Source organism: Emydura macquarii, unplaced genomic scaffold (assembly GCF_026122565.2).
Source record: "Emydura macquarii macquarii isolate MOO-44397 ecotype Brisbane River unplaced genomic scaffold, CSIRO-AGI_Emac_v2 contig_2768, whole genome shotgun sequence".
Lineage (NCBI taxonomy): Eukaryota > Metazoa > Chordata > Testudines > Chelidae > Emydura > Emydura macquarii.
Window position 1 is genome coordinate 447,052 of NW_027132905.1, and position 12,761 is coordinate 459,812.

At 38.8% G+C, this 12,761-nt stretch overlaps 1 protein-coding gene across 6 annotated transcripts in view; it reads left to right on the plus strand.

The window, feature by feature from the left end:
- EBF1 (EBF transcription factor 1) overlaps positions 1-12,761 on the plus strand; it is a 311,039-nt gene that overhangs the window by 280,572 nt on the left and 17,706 nt on the right. The gene's annotated exons all lie outside the window — the stretch shown is intronic.

Here is a 12,761-nt window from a genome sequence, read left to right on the forward strand (position 1 = left end):
CCTTAATCTGTCCTGACGTAGGTACAGGTCAGAGGAACCTTCGAACCTAATAGAGGGTGAACTGGAGGATGTGGCTCATGTGACCATAACCTACCGTCAGACAGTCATACGCTGACAGTGAAGGGGTGAGACGCGGTGACGGTCTCTAGCCTGTCATTGGGGAGGGACGTGGGAGCAGAATGAAGGCTGGTGGTACTGGAACCTTTGCAGTGATTTTCTGGAGTTCCTAGCCATCAGGGCTTTTAGAGGCTTCTTTATTTAAGAGAAAACGCTGTGAAGTTATAAAGTAAGTCTACACTGCCCTGGCAGTGACGTATGGGGAAGCGGTGCCCCACCATCTACACTGCTATTGCTACCCATGCAAGGGGCTGTGTGCAGTGTATGTACTCTACATACTGCTGTAAGGAGTGTGCAGTGTAGAGGTTCCCTTAGGGTGAGATGTTCAAAACCACTAAGATGCGAGTAGTCGAATGCCTTAGGCTGCAGCTTTGAAAACTTCACCCTTAAAGGGCAATATCTTTATCAAAGTGTTGTGGTGGGGTATGTGTCTTTCTTTTCCTTGGTCTGGGAATATGTGTAGGGTCTGAAACATGGGAGAGCTCAGAAAAAGTGACATGCTTGTAGCTGAAGGGCAGAGTCACATACAAATTTCTGGCAAGGAGCCCTTTCTTATCAGAAGGTCAGCAGCGTATGTACACATTTCAGTGAGTTTTCTTGATAATTGGGTCAGCATTTACTCAGCAAATGATTAGAGCAGATGGTGTAATTTAGAATCTGTGACACAACTTTAATACAGGAGGGCTTGCAGAATGACAAGGATCTATGCATCATTTCTTCACTCTGCCTGCCTGGGGGCAGATTTCTAGATTGAGTCTGGATTCTCTCTCTATTAAATCAGCCCATCTCACATGAGTGACTTGAACCACTTGTTTGAACAACCACTAAGGATGATCCCTGTGATCTTAGATTCCCTCATTTTTTTTCTTTTTTTTTTAAATACAACAATGAATTGATGGAGGCAGGAGGACACTAACCAGGTAAATATGTTTCCTTCAAGCAGTAGCGCTTTTAAAGAAAATAAACCTCAGTTTGAGGAAAGTAACAAAGGCGGCATTTGTGTATTTTGCTCCATGGAGCTGAAAATATCTTGTAAATTGATCCTGTGGGAGTAATAAATACACATTACTTTATCTTGTACTTCATGTCCTATACCCCTGAGCCGTGATAGAACAACACCACTTAATAGACTTAAAAAAAGAGTAATTACAGTCATTGGTTGTGTGATTTTTTCAGCCCTTCCAGCCCTGCCTGACCTTCTAATTTAGCTCACCGTGTCTAACTAATGCATTTATATTCATCTTTTATGAAGCATGTGTAGTACAAAATTGACTTTGCTGCCTGTAGCAAGCTGTCTTACTAGGTTTAGGATCTGGTTAGTACTGTGGGTGTGTGTGTGTGTGTGTAAATTTTGCAGTACATGTGCTTCCGATTAATTATTTTTTATCCTTTTGGAAATATAATAAAAAGTATTTATTCCATTTTCCCTTGTCTCCCCTTTAATGCTTTTATATATTCCAGCATTATTTACAGCTAAACATGCAGGCAAAAAGATGCAAGTGTTTTTAAAATGATTACCACTAATGTTTCTGCTTGTCAGAAGTGCTTAAATTTTCCTGCACTTTGTCTAAAAACTTAACACTGTTACATTTTAAGAATTACAAATTTATAAGATCGTACCAAGCTGATTTACAAACACTGCTGACAGTTTATGATGAATGATGTTGCAAAATGTGCAGTATGTTTCTTTGTCATTTCTGTGTGTGTGTAATTTTAGGGAGTGGATTAAGAAAGGAGAGAGAACCCCTTCTGAAAGAGCCCTTAAGCTAGAGAGCATGCACACAAATCTCTCTCCTGTGTTTCCTCATAACTTCCTACTCAGTTCACTCATCCAGTGGAGCACAATTGTTCTCTGTGCATTTTCTCCCACCATATGGTATCCTCATTACCATACACTAAGGGTCCATATGGAGAACTTGTGAAGTGAACTGTATTCATTTTAACTGCCAGATGAGCAGCCTTTTGCTTTGCAAGCTTAGCTTAAGTCATCTGCTGTCTTTATGTTGTTATGGCAACACAGTACCAATAAAAAATTCTAATCTACTGTAAGTGTCTTGGATCACAGTATTTTAAGTGCTTGCCGTAACTGTCCTCTAAGTGAGGGTGCTTGTTCTTTTACTATGACAAAGGGTTATTGGCAGCTCCAGCAGGTGGCAGTAAAGAAATTGTTTCTTTCTTTCTTTTTTTTTTCTGGAAAAGTCATAGAACTACAAACCCGTATATCACAGACGTATTTGTGGGCTGATCCTCCACATTTCAGCATAAGGTTAGACTCGCTGCGAATGCTCCTGCCATACTGCAAATCACATCCTGAGCTGTGAAATGATGGCGGCAGCAAATGGGCTCCCAAGGTTTTGCTAAGAGAGCCCGCGAGAGAATTAAACGGAAACACCACTTCATTGGAATTCTGAAGGCTCCGTAACCAGGAAGCTGTTTTTTGATACACTCCTGAATTACTCATTCAAACACCATGCTAATTAAAAGTACCTTAAAGTAATGGAAGTAGGCAGCAACATCCTTAAATATAAATCATTTTCACCTCTGCAGGCCACATGATCTGTTGCATCGCTGTCTCGCTGCCTGTATTGGAAGTGAATGTTTGCTGTCTCCGTTCATCAGTTCACATTAGCCTCATGCTGAATATTTAAACACAGAACAATTTGAACGCACCATGAAGGGAGACAGCGACTGCACTTTCCCTGGGAACAGCAAGGGCTCATCTAATAATAATTTAGTAAATCAGCCATTTAGTGGCTCAGTCGTACACTGCATTGTGCCAAATAATATTCACTTCAACTGCGCGCTGGTAAAATTGAAATGCAGACCCGAGTCACACAGCCGTGTTTTGCTCAATGGAGAGATGAAACGGAAAATCACCCTCCCAGTAGAGTAATTGTGGTTAGTGATTTATCATAAATATAGTAGCACAGCAATAGAAGCAGGAATTGGTTGTAGATGGTGCAGTGTATTCTAATTATGCTTGTATTGGTTTTGTTTCTTATGCACGGGCTATTCAGCAATTCAGAGCTCGCCATCACATCTTCAACTCAATACACACATGGACGAGGAACAATAACATAACAGCACGGTGTGGGGACCAAGCGTGCCTTTAAGTCACAGCCCACTACTAGGGGCAGCATCGCTTTGTACTGCTCTGGTGAAAGCCCCAGGAGCCACTGTGTCATAGACAAGCCCGAGGCCCATGAGGAGCGCTGGATGCAGGGTAGACTTTGTCCCGCTCCACGTCAGCACCGCTAGACGGGTTTAGGTCCTCTGCACCCTGAATGCAGGGAACGTAGTAGTAAGCTTGCAGCTGGCTTTTGCGGGGTCAGATCCTTACTCCCACAAAGAATCTCTACTTATTTGCGTAAAACAGCAGGATTTGTTCCCAGTTGTGTTGTTTCCAACCACTTCTGCAGAGACATCAGTCCAAAACTAAGTTGACAGAATGAGATGGGTAATGGAACATACTCAGCCAGCGCTCATTCATCTGAGGCTCAAAATAAGTGTGCAGATTTGCAGGCACTGTCTATGCAACTCATGCACTAAAAAATTGTCTTTTCATGTTAGCTGTACTGGTAGGGACCACGTTATAACCCTAGACAAAAGAGGCATCAGATGTTACTTTTGAATAAGAAGCAGGATGGTTTGGGAGAGTAATAATTTAGTTCTATACCTCACTATTCCACACACTTCTTGTTTGACCTTTGACAAGCCTTGCCTTAGTTTCCCCATCTGCAAAATGGAGCTAAATTTTATATAATATTTGTTTCAGTTACTTGAGCTCCTACACAGGCTCTTGACCCTACACATATTTTATAAAAGCATCTTTCCTCATAAGTCACAAAAGTTTCCCCATCCTCCACAAATAAGGTCTTTATCTCTCCACTTACTCAGTCAACCTGTCCTGTCAGAAACTGCCCTCAGCATGGCCTGTCTGTTTTCCTAGGCTAAGATCAAGGCTCTCTCCGATGAAGGTTATGGGGGAAATAATACCTACCTTGTGGGGGTGTTGTAAAATGTAATTCTTTCTGGTAATAAGGTGCTTGGAGATCCTCAGATGGAAGGCACTCTAGAAGTGTGAAGCTTTATCAACGAGCTAGCCTCCCGTTACCATTTTTAAACTTGGCTCCAGGTGATATACAGTGGTTCGCTCTCTGATATAAAATATGATCACTGCATATTTCTCACCACACTCCAGCTGAGCAGCGGAGAAAGCAGCCATCATGATGCTATTTAGCCGTGTGTGCTAGAAGCAGTAAGATGCCATTGTCGTAATTCTTCCAAGAAATACAGGGCTTCGCAATCTGTACTTAACTGCTGACACGTGAAAACTCAAACATTTTGGTAAAATGAATCAGGCCTTAATGTTTCTTTTATGAGATCTCTTCTCATAGGAAGGAAGTTTGGCACCATTTGGAGATCAAGCTTAGTGATCCATCATAGTTAAGTCAGCTGTCCCAGCCAGCTTCTCAGAGGTCACGCGATCGAACCAACAGCTCTTACAACGATATTATTGCTTATGGAACAGTAATTGAGGCACCATGGATAAAAATTACCTGGCTTAATAGGCAGGGAACAATTTGCTCTCAATACAATTATAAGCCAAATCATTCATTTCATAACACTTGGACTAATTTATGTGTTGACCTTTTAATATCCATAGCTCTTCTGCGGTATTAACTGCAATTCACAAAAATCTCTTGTTCATTTTACTTTCATTGATTTTTTTTCCCCATAGAGGCAATAACAGTTGTTGGAGTACAGCCTTTTCTTTTTGTTGTAAATGTCAGTCATGTAACTTATGGTGATATAACTCCTCTGGACTGAAACATCTTCTAAGTACAGTAGCATGCTATCTCTGTAAACAAGGGTACACATGTTGGCTTTGTTTTCATGGTAGATCTGTGTTCACATTAACATATTGGACAGCGGAAAATGTAGACTGAACACAGGAATGTTATATAAAGCTATGCCACCCTATGTAACGTAATTTTGTTTCATATACACTGTATTGAAGAGACAGGAATTTCAGAAGTTGTCTTTATTTTAATCTCCACTATATAACAAGCTATAGGTCTGCTCATTAATGATGATATCCTCATGATTTTATCTTGATACAGTATTTTGCGGCCCAAAGGAAATCCAACTACATTGCCGCCTGGAGCTGGTCAAACATTTCTAAATTTCAAGTTTTTGACATTACAACTGGAAAAAAATCTTAACAATATTTGGCCATTTTCATTACATTTTGGGGGCTTTCATCTTGCTTGGTAGCTGTCTGAAATATTTTGACATTTGAAAAAAAATTATTGAAATGTTGATATATTTTGAAAAACCAGTAAAAATTTTGAAACATTCCCATGAAATTAATTGCTGTATTTTTTCCCAATCAAATTTTAAGAAAGACTAAAAAACAGTGATAGTTTCATTCAGCCCTGGAAATGGAGCCCGTCTGGTATGAAATGTTAAATCTATTTTCATATCATAGAGCCATCAAGGGAACAATACTTTATTCAACTGAAATCAGCTGGCAGGAAGAATTTAATCGGAAAAATGTGAATAGTCATTGGGAATCATTTAAGAACACCTTACTAGATGCCCCAAAAGCCACAATCTCATAATTGAGGAAGAAGGCCATGCTGGTTAAAAAACCAACCTGGTTTAGAGAGGAAGTGAAGGCTGCCATAAAAAAGTGTGTGTATGTAATGTAACAAATGGAAGAAAGAGGAAGTTGATAGTAATGAATATAAATCAGAAGCTAGGAACTGTTAAAAAAAATAAAAATAAAAATAAGGGAAGCCAAGGGACACAATGATAAATCTATGGCCAGCAATATTAAGGACAATAAAAAGGTGTTTTTAAAATATATTAGGAACAGAAATAATAAGGACAATGGGATTGGTTCATTACTAGATGGAAACAGTAGAATTATCAATAATGCAGGAAAGGCAGAAATCTTCACTAAATATTCTATTCAGTCTCATTGAATGGTGATCATAACGCTCATTCCATTGTACTAGTATCTGCAGGATATTAAATAGAAGCTACTAAAGTTGGACATTTTTAAAGTAGCAGATCCAGATAACTTTAATCCAAAAAGTTTAAAACAACTGTCTGAGGACCTCACTGGACTGTTACTTTAATTCAATAAGTCTTGAAGCACTGGGGAAGTTGCAGAAGACTGGAAGAAAGCTACTGTTGTGCCAATATGTAAATGGTATGCCCTGAGTAATTATAGGACTGTCAGGCTGACATCAATCCTGGGCAAGATAATGGAGCAGCTGATAAGGAACTTGACTGATAAAGAATTAAAGGAAGGTGATGTAATTAATACAAATCAACAAGGGTTTATGGAAAATGGATCCTGTCAAACTCACCTGATATCATTTTTTTATGAGATTTGGTTGGTAAAGGTAATAGCATCGATGTAATAGAATTAGATTCCTGTAAAGCATTTGACTTGGTACCGCACAGCATTTTTAAGGACATATATTGGCGGGGGGAAAAGTCTTTTGTTTCCAGTAAGCAAGGAAGTTGAAAAAGTCTTTTAACAACATAAGTTAGGAGGCACTTCACTGAAGTAGATCTGCTTGTGCTAAAACCTCTTTATGCCATAAAATGCTATTAAGTCCTTTGAACACATAGTTATAAAATATAATTGTTACACATTTGGCATTTTATGCTTCCCTAGAAATTACCACTTGGTATCTACACCTAATCTGTGCTCTTTCTTTTCATTTCAATTGGATCTGAAGTAGTCCTTCATTGTAATGAGACTGCCCCTTTCAAGAGACTTTTTTTTTTAATTATACTGATGATAAAATGTAAGTGAATGTACTCATTTGTAGGGGTTATGACTGAGCAGTGTTTTAACTGTAATACTAAAACCTATCAACATTATACCAGTCTCTGTTTCAACATTTTTATGCACTCGCTCTGGGCAGAACATAGCGGAATATCATTCATTGTAGGTCAAAATCTCAGTGCTGCTTATTTTTCAGTTTTCATTCCACCATTAAAAGCTAACCTGTACTCCAGCGGCTAACTAGAAACTCTTCTTAGGTGAGATTTACAACCCCAAAACGCTTCAACATTGGACAAAAAAAGTGACAATTCCTCTGCTCTTAACTTTGTGCTCATATTAAGTTTTTTCATTAAAACTGTTTTATGGGGATATTAAATGAATTGCATATGTATGAGTTTATATCTTGTTTCTGGAAAATATCTAATCAGTCATACAGGTTTTTTAAAAATCTATAGCAAATATATATATAAAGATAAATACACCAATAAAACTAAAATTCAGAAGATGAAATAACTAAATATAAACCAATTAATATATAATTAACATTTTGAGTGCCAGGTAGTTAGGATGATTGACATCAGCTGAGAATCTGGTCGTGTAATGCTAATTATAATTAGATTCTTTTACAGACTTAAATCCAGTGAAGTGGACCACGTCACCCATTACACTTCTGCTTTGACCTAAAGGGCCAACATTTTAAATGGGATTTGAACCTGGCCTCTTGGCGCAAACAGTTGTGTATGCAAGAATATAGATTTCAGCCTACTTGATTTGCTTCACACACACGAAGAAGTTAGTCATGTTAGTATATTCTACCACGTACACCTGCAAAATTACAAGCCTTTTTTTAAACTTTGGCCCAAATATTTTATCTAATTCTTTCTAATGGGATACAAAAATTGCTTCCAAGCATTCGGAAAGAGCTAGCCCTGTATCTTTAATCATATGTCTCACAATACAATGCTTAGGCACCAACAATGCTGTTTCTATCCAATATTTTTTATGATTATGTAAGTCCAGGCCCTCAAATAATTCAGAACATTTTTATTCTTCCACAGAGGAACTTTGATAACTTTCCAGAAATACACAGGTGTAGAATGATCAAGATAATAGCAAGCGCAACAACACATCTCCTTTTTTTGCAACTCTCATCTGCAGCTGTTTTCAAGGAATAGGAAAGTTATTACCATTGAGAGTAGCTGAGTAAGAGCTAACAGGATATCTTACAGATGCAAAAAGGAAAAGCAAGCCTTAAAGCCTCAGTAAACTCAGTGACCAACATGTGCTTGAAAATATACTAGATGCCAATACAAATAGTTGAGGGTAAATTTTCAAAACTAAGTCCATGAGGTTCAGACCTGATTTTTGCATTGTTTTGCAAATGTACATCTGCATGCATCACCCAGTGAATGCAAGTGCAATACACTGTGGGAAATGAATGTACAATGTAGCTATTCAAATCCTTTGCATTTCGGATAGAAAAAAGATTCTAAACTTTATATAGAAATATTGGGTCCATTTATGCTCTCAGCTACACGTGTGTGAATGAGGAAGAACCCCGTTGTAGGCAATATAAGTGAAAATAGAATTAGGCCCACTGTATTCAGATGGGAGCAGGACGTTCCCTTGAAGGAAGATGGCTGTGTTCTGTGAGCCACTGAATTGAACATGCATGGGCTTACCCATTTTTGATTTGGTCATGTGTTCCAGTGGCCCACTAGGGCGCCTGAGGTTGCCCTCTTGGCAAATCAATCATGGTATGGAAGATTGGATTGCATAATTAAGGAGAGGGCGTTGTTCATACAGTCCCTACCTTCTGGAGATCAGTGCTCGAGCTTTCTCTATAATATGAAAACTTGTTCTGTTTCCTAATTTTACCAGTGTTTCAGACTGACATTCGGTGGAGGGTATCCTTCTTTAGTTCCTCACAGTATGTTCCTTTGCTGATAATCGGGAGAGAGGGAGACTCTGGAAGACGCCAGAGAATCACCCAACTTCCGATGAAGACAGTTTCTTCAAACAACAGTTGACGAGTTCCAAATAAGATGCACATCTACTAGCTCGAGTAATATAAGATCTGGATGGATGGAACTATAACGGATAGCAGCTACCACCTAGAGGATCTAGAAGGATGAGAGGCTGGCCTAATGGATTAACATTTGACATCACTAAAGAGCCATGGCTTTAGCCCACAGAGCTGGATGTCGCTCATGCTGCCCAGGAATCTTTGTCTGCAACAGAGACTAAGGTAGAAGGAGATGGAAGAGAGAGGGTTGAACCTGCTGCAGTGGGAATCTTGCCACTGATTTTAATAGGAGCAGGGGTAAAACCATAAACTGAAACTAAGACTTGGGGGTGAGATGTAATCTTCATGTGTCTGAGCAGGAGAGGCAAAGCTCTGCAGAAGGAGAATATCTTGTGGAGAAAGATGAGAGTTCCAAATTTATTCTTGGCAAAGATCTCCAAGAGAGAGGAATTTGTACTAGCAGAGTGATATTTAGTACTAAGTTTCCTCTCTATCCTCTTTTTGACTGAGAGACCTGCCATCTGTGAAGACCTTCCTCTAATCTTAGTGTCAGAGCTATCCTAATGACTTGCCAGATACTTCAGTTGATGATAATATACTCAGAACAGCCATGCTCTCAAATGTCCGTATCTTCCAAGGGTCCCACATAACTGTCTACCCAGACTATGTACCCCTCAACTTCAACATCTTTGCTAGCAGCTGGGTTTGTCAGCCATCGTTATATGCCCAACCAGACACACCTGGAATGTAGAGTAAACACGTGTTTTAGATTAACAAGGAAGGCCAATGCTCTTCTGGTGTCTAAGAGTGCTGAATTATCAAGAGATCTAGATAAGAAGGTAGCCTCACAAGGATGGACTCAAGGACTGTCATCATTATTTTGTTTCCTTTCCTTGACTGTAGTAGTTGCAGCTGAGAACTGTTTGAGTGGAGTTTTGTTTCTCGCTTGCTAGGGATTTATCACCCTTGTGGTTAAGAGGTGTCTTTATCATTGATTCTCATCTTTTATGGCTAGATTCATGCATGCATTTGGACTTCAGTGTTTATTCTTTTTGGTGCCTCATATAGGCTTTCTATAGTTTATATATAGGCTTGATTCATTGCGGAGTAGGTGTAAGGTCATGCATGAGTGTTTTAGTGCTCTAGAGTTAGTGTGGAAGCCATTGAGACTGTTACAGCTTGGAAAAGACAGAATTCTAGCCCCCAGGGTGGGCCTTGTATGCTGGAACATGCCATTGGAATTTAGAGGCAAGAGCATGGTAAAATTCCATCCTCTAGTTGATATTAAGCTGCGCCTTTTTCTGCCCATTGGCTTTCTTCCTCATTTGCCCTCTGGTCCTTATAGCAGCTATGGTGTCTTCACCTCTTCGGCAGGATGACTCAGTTATGGAACATGGAAGTATTTTCCCCGATTTTGTTTGTTCTTCAGTAAATTTTTAGTTTGTGATATCTGTGTGAGAATGTGTCCTGCCGTTTTACACTCTTGTGTTTTTTATAGTTATAGTCTCATTAAATCGTTGTATTCCCACCATTTTATGTGAATTAAATATCTTTGCATGTTGAATCGCTTGTACAAATTATTTTTCTTTTTACATGAAAATGTTGAAAACAATAAGATAAAGATTGTATAGATTTGGAGACATGCACTGAGTTTGTGGACATCCGCCAGGATGGCAGCTGTAGTGTGGCTTTGAGTCTCCTGTATGTTTAGCTTGATGACTAGCAGTTTAGCTTTGTGATGTCCTAATTGGCAGTCCCATTGACTGTCTACTGAAACATCGTTTTTCTTTGGTGCTCCTTAAACAGAAAGGCGTTCTCATGCTTTATAGCTACATCACACTCTCTCTCTCTCACACACACCTATGACTCAGAATGCATTGGCAAGTCGTGAGGAAATAATATATCTATCTCCAATTGGTCTCAGCTCTAGCCCATTGTAAGAGCATCCTTAGTAAGTGGCATCCACAACATCATCCATTGCAAAATAGTAACAAACCATTAAGTATTTAAAATGTATCGTTTTAATTTGAAATTTCAGAATGTGACTTTTCCAAGGGAAGAAACTAGTTGGTGACTTATAGTCAGCATTTGAGTTCTGCATGTGAGTCTGTGCTGTCAGTACCCATGAAATCAGGAAGTTAGGAGACAGAGCAATAGGTCAGAGATGAGTCGAGGAAGTATGAATGACATCATTATCCATGAGTAACCTCTCAGAAGATGAATGAGCTCTCTCTGGTATTACAATGCTAATAGAGCATTAGAAGGCGATATGGTATCTAGACAACACATAAGATAAATGCCTCATGATTTGCTAGAACAGCCTTTTTTTGCAAGTACATAAATCCTTTGGTAGACTAAATAATACGATATGTGGCTGATGAGCATCATGTACAGTGGACAGCTCCTGCCTGGCAAAATTCGTGTGGCTTTAACAAATCCCTCAAACATTCTGCAGTTCAGTTATTTAGATTTAATATTTTTAATATATTTAATATTTATCAGAGTGCCCTGACATCAGTTAAACCCACAATCCACAGTGGAATACATACATGATTCTTTTTCCTAATTGCAACATTGCAAGCAGAGGTCATCAAGAATGTTAACACATCTTCCTTAAAATGGCACCTAATGGTCATTATGATGAAATTTGACTTCAGTGAACCATATATGGAAAATATTATTCATTCTGGGGACAAGTGGCATCGCAGACAAAGCACTGGACTTTTTAATATGAGATTATAATTCAGTTTAAAGTAAGTGTCATGGTCTTGATGAATTCCTGTTGGAGAGTTACTCCCCATCGCAAGCTAAACAAAGTTGGACAACTGCTGTAGTATTCACTTTAGATAAGTTCAGCCAGAATTTAACTCTCCATGCTCCAAAAGCACAGTCCTTCTGTGATAATAAAATCCTTCCTGCGGTAATGTTGGGCCATGGAGTTACAGGTCTTCCAGGCCCGACTCTGCTGCTTTTCACATATGTAAACATCCATCAATATTTTGAAGAAGAAAGAGAGCTGGAAATGCCTTTGGTTCTGTTAAAAACAAAAACAACAACCTCCCCCCCCCCCCTTCCCCTCCAGCCCTTAATTGCAGTTTTGTTTCACAAATTAAAAGATAACTAATCTGTGTTCACCTCTTCCCTAAAATAAAAACCAGATTGCATTTTGGGGGGCAAAAGGGGAAGTTGGCTCTAGTTTAGATTGCATAGCCACATGCACTGCTGGAACCCAATGTAATTTGTTTGTTTTTCAATTTGTTCAGTTATTATTTTTCTAACAACAAAATTATGCTTATTTTAAAGAAGAAGCAAGGCAAGAAAATCCTTATCCTGGCACAGGCTCATTTCTGTGTACTCATTTACCATAAACCAAAAGCCGGGAGACTTTTAGAATAATGAGAAGAGTGAATCTTTCCTTACAAATGCCTCCATAAATTAGATATTAGATTTAGTCATACTCTGTCGCTCCAGAAATATTTTCACTTGCATATTCAAATAGAAGGACCTTTATATGATGTCCATTTACAGCATGGAAATCTAGGCTCCCAACATGAGAGCAAAGAAGAATTTCAGCGAACAAAATAGTATACAGGCCACCAAATCTTGATCTTATCAGGAGATTTTGTTTTGTAGCGTGCCAACCTCACTCATTGTTCAATAAAAAAAAGTCTGTCTGTCTCCTATCACCACGGCAGTGGTAACACACAGTATCAAGTTGGTTTTTAAAGACATAGATCTTTTATATTAGCTGTCCTTTTTATAATACCTTTTAGAAATTTAATCAATATATTTTAATATTCTATATACTTT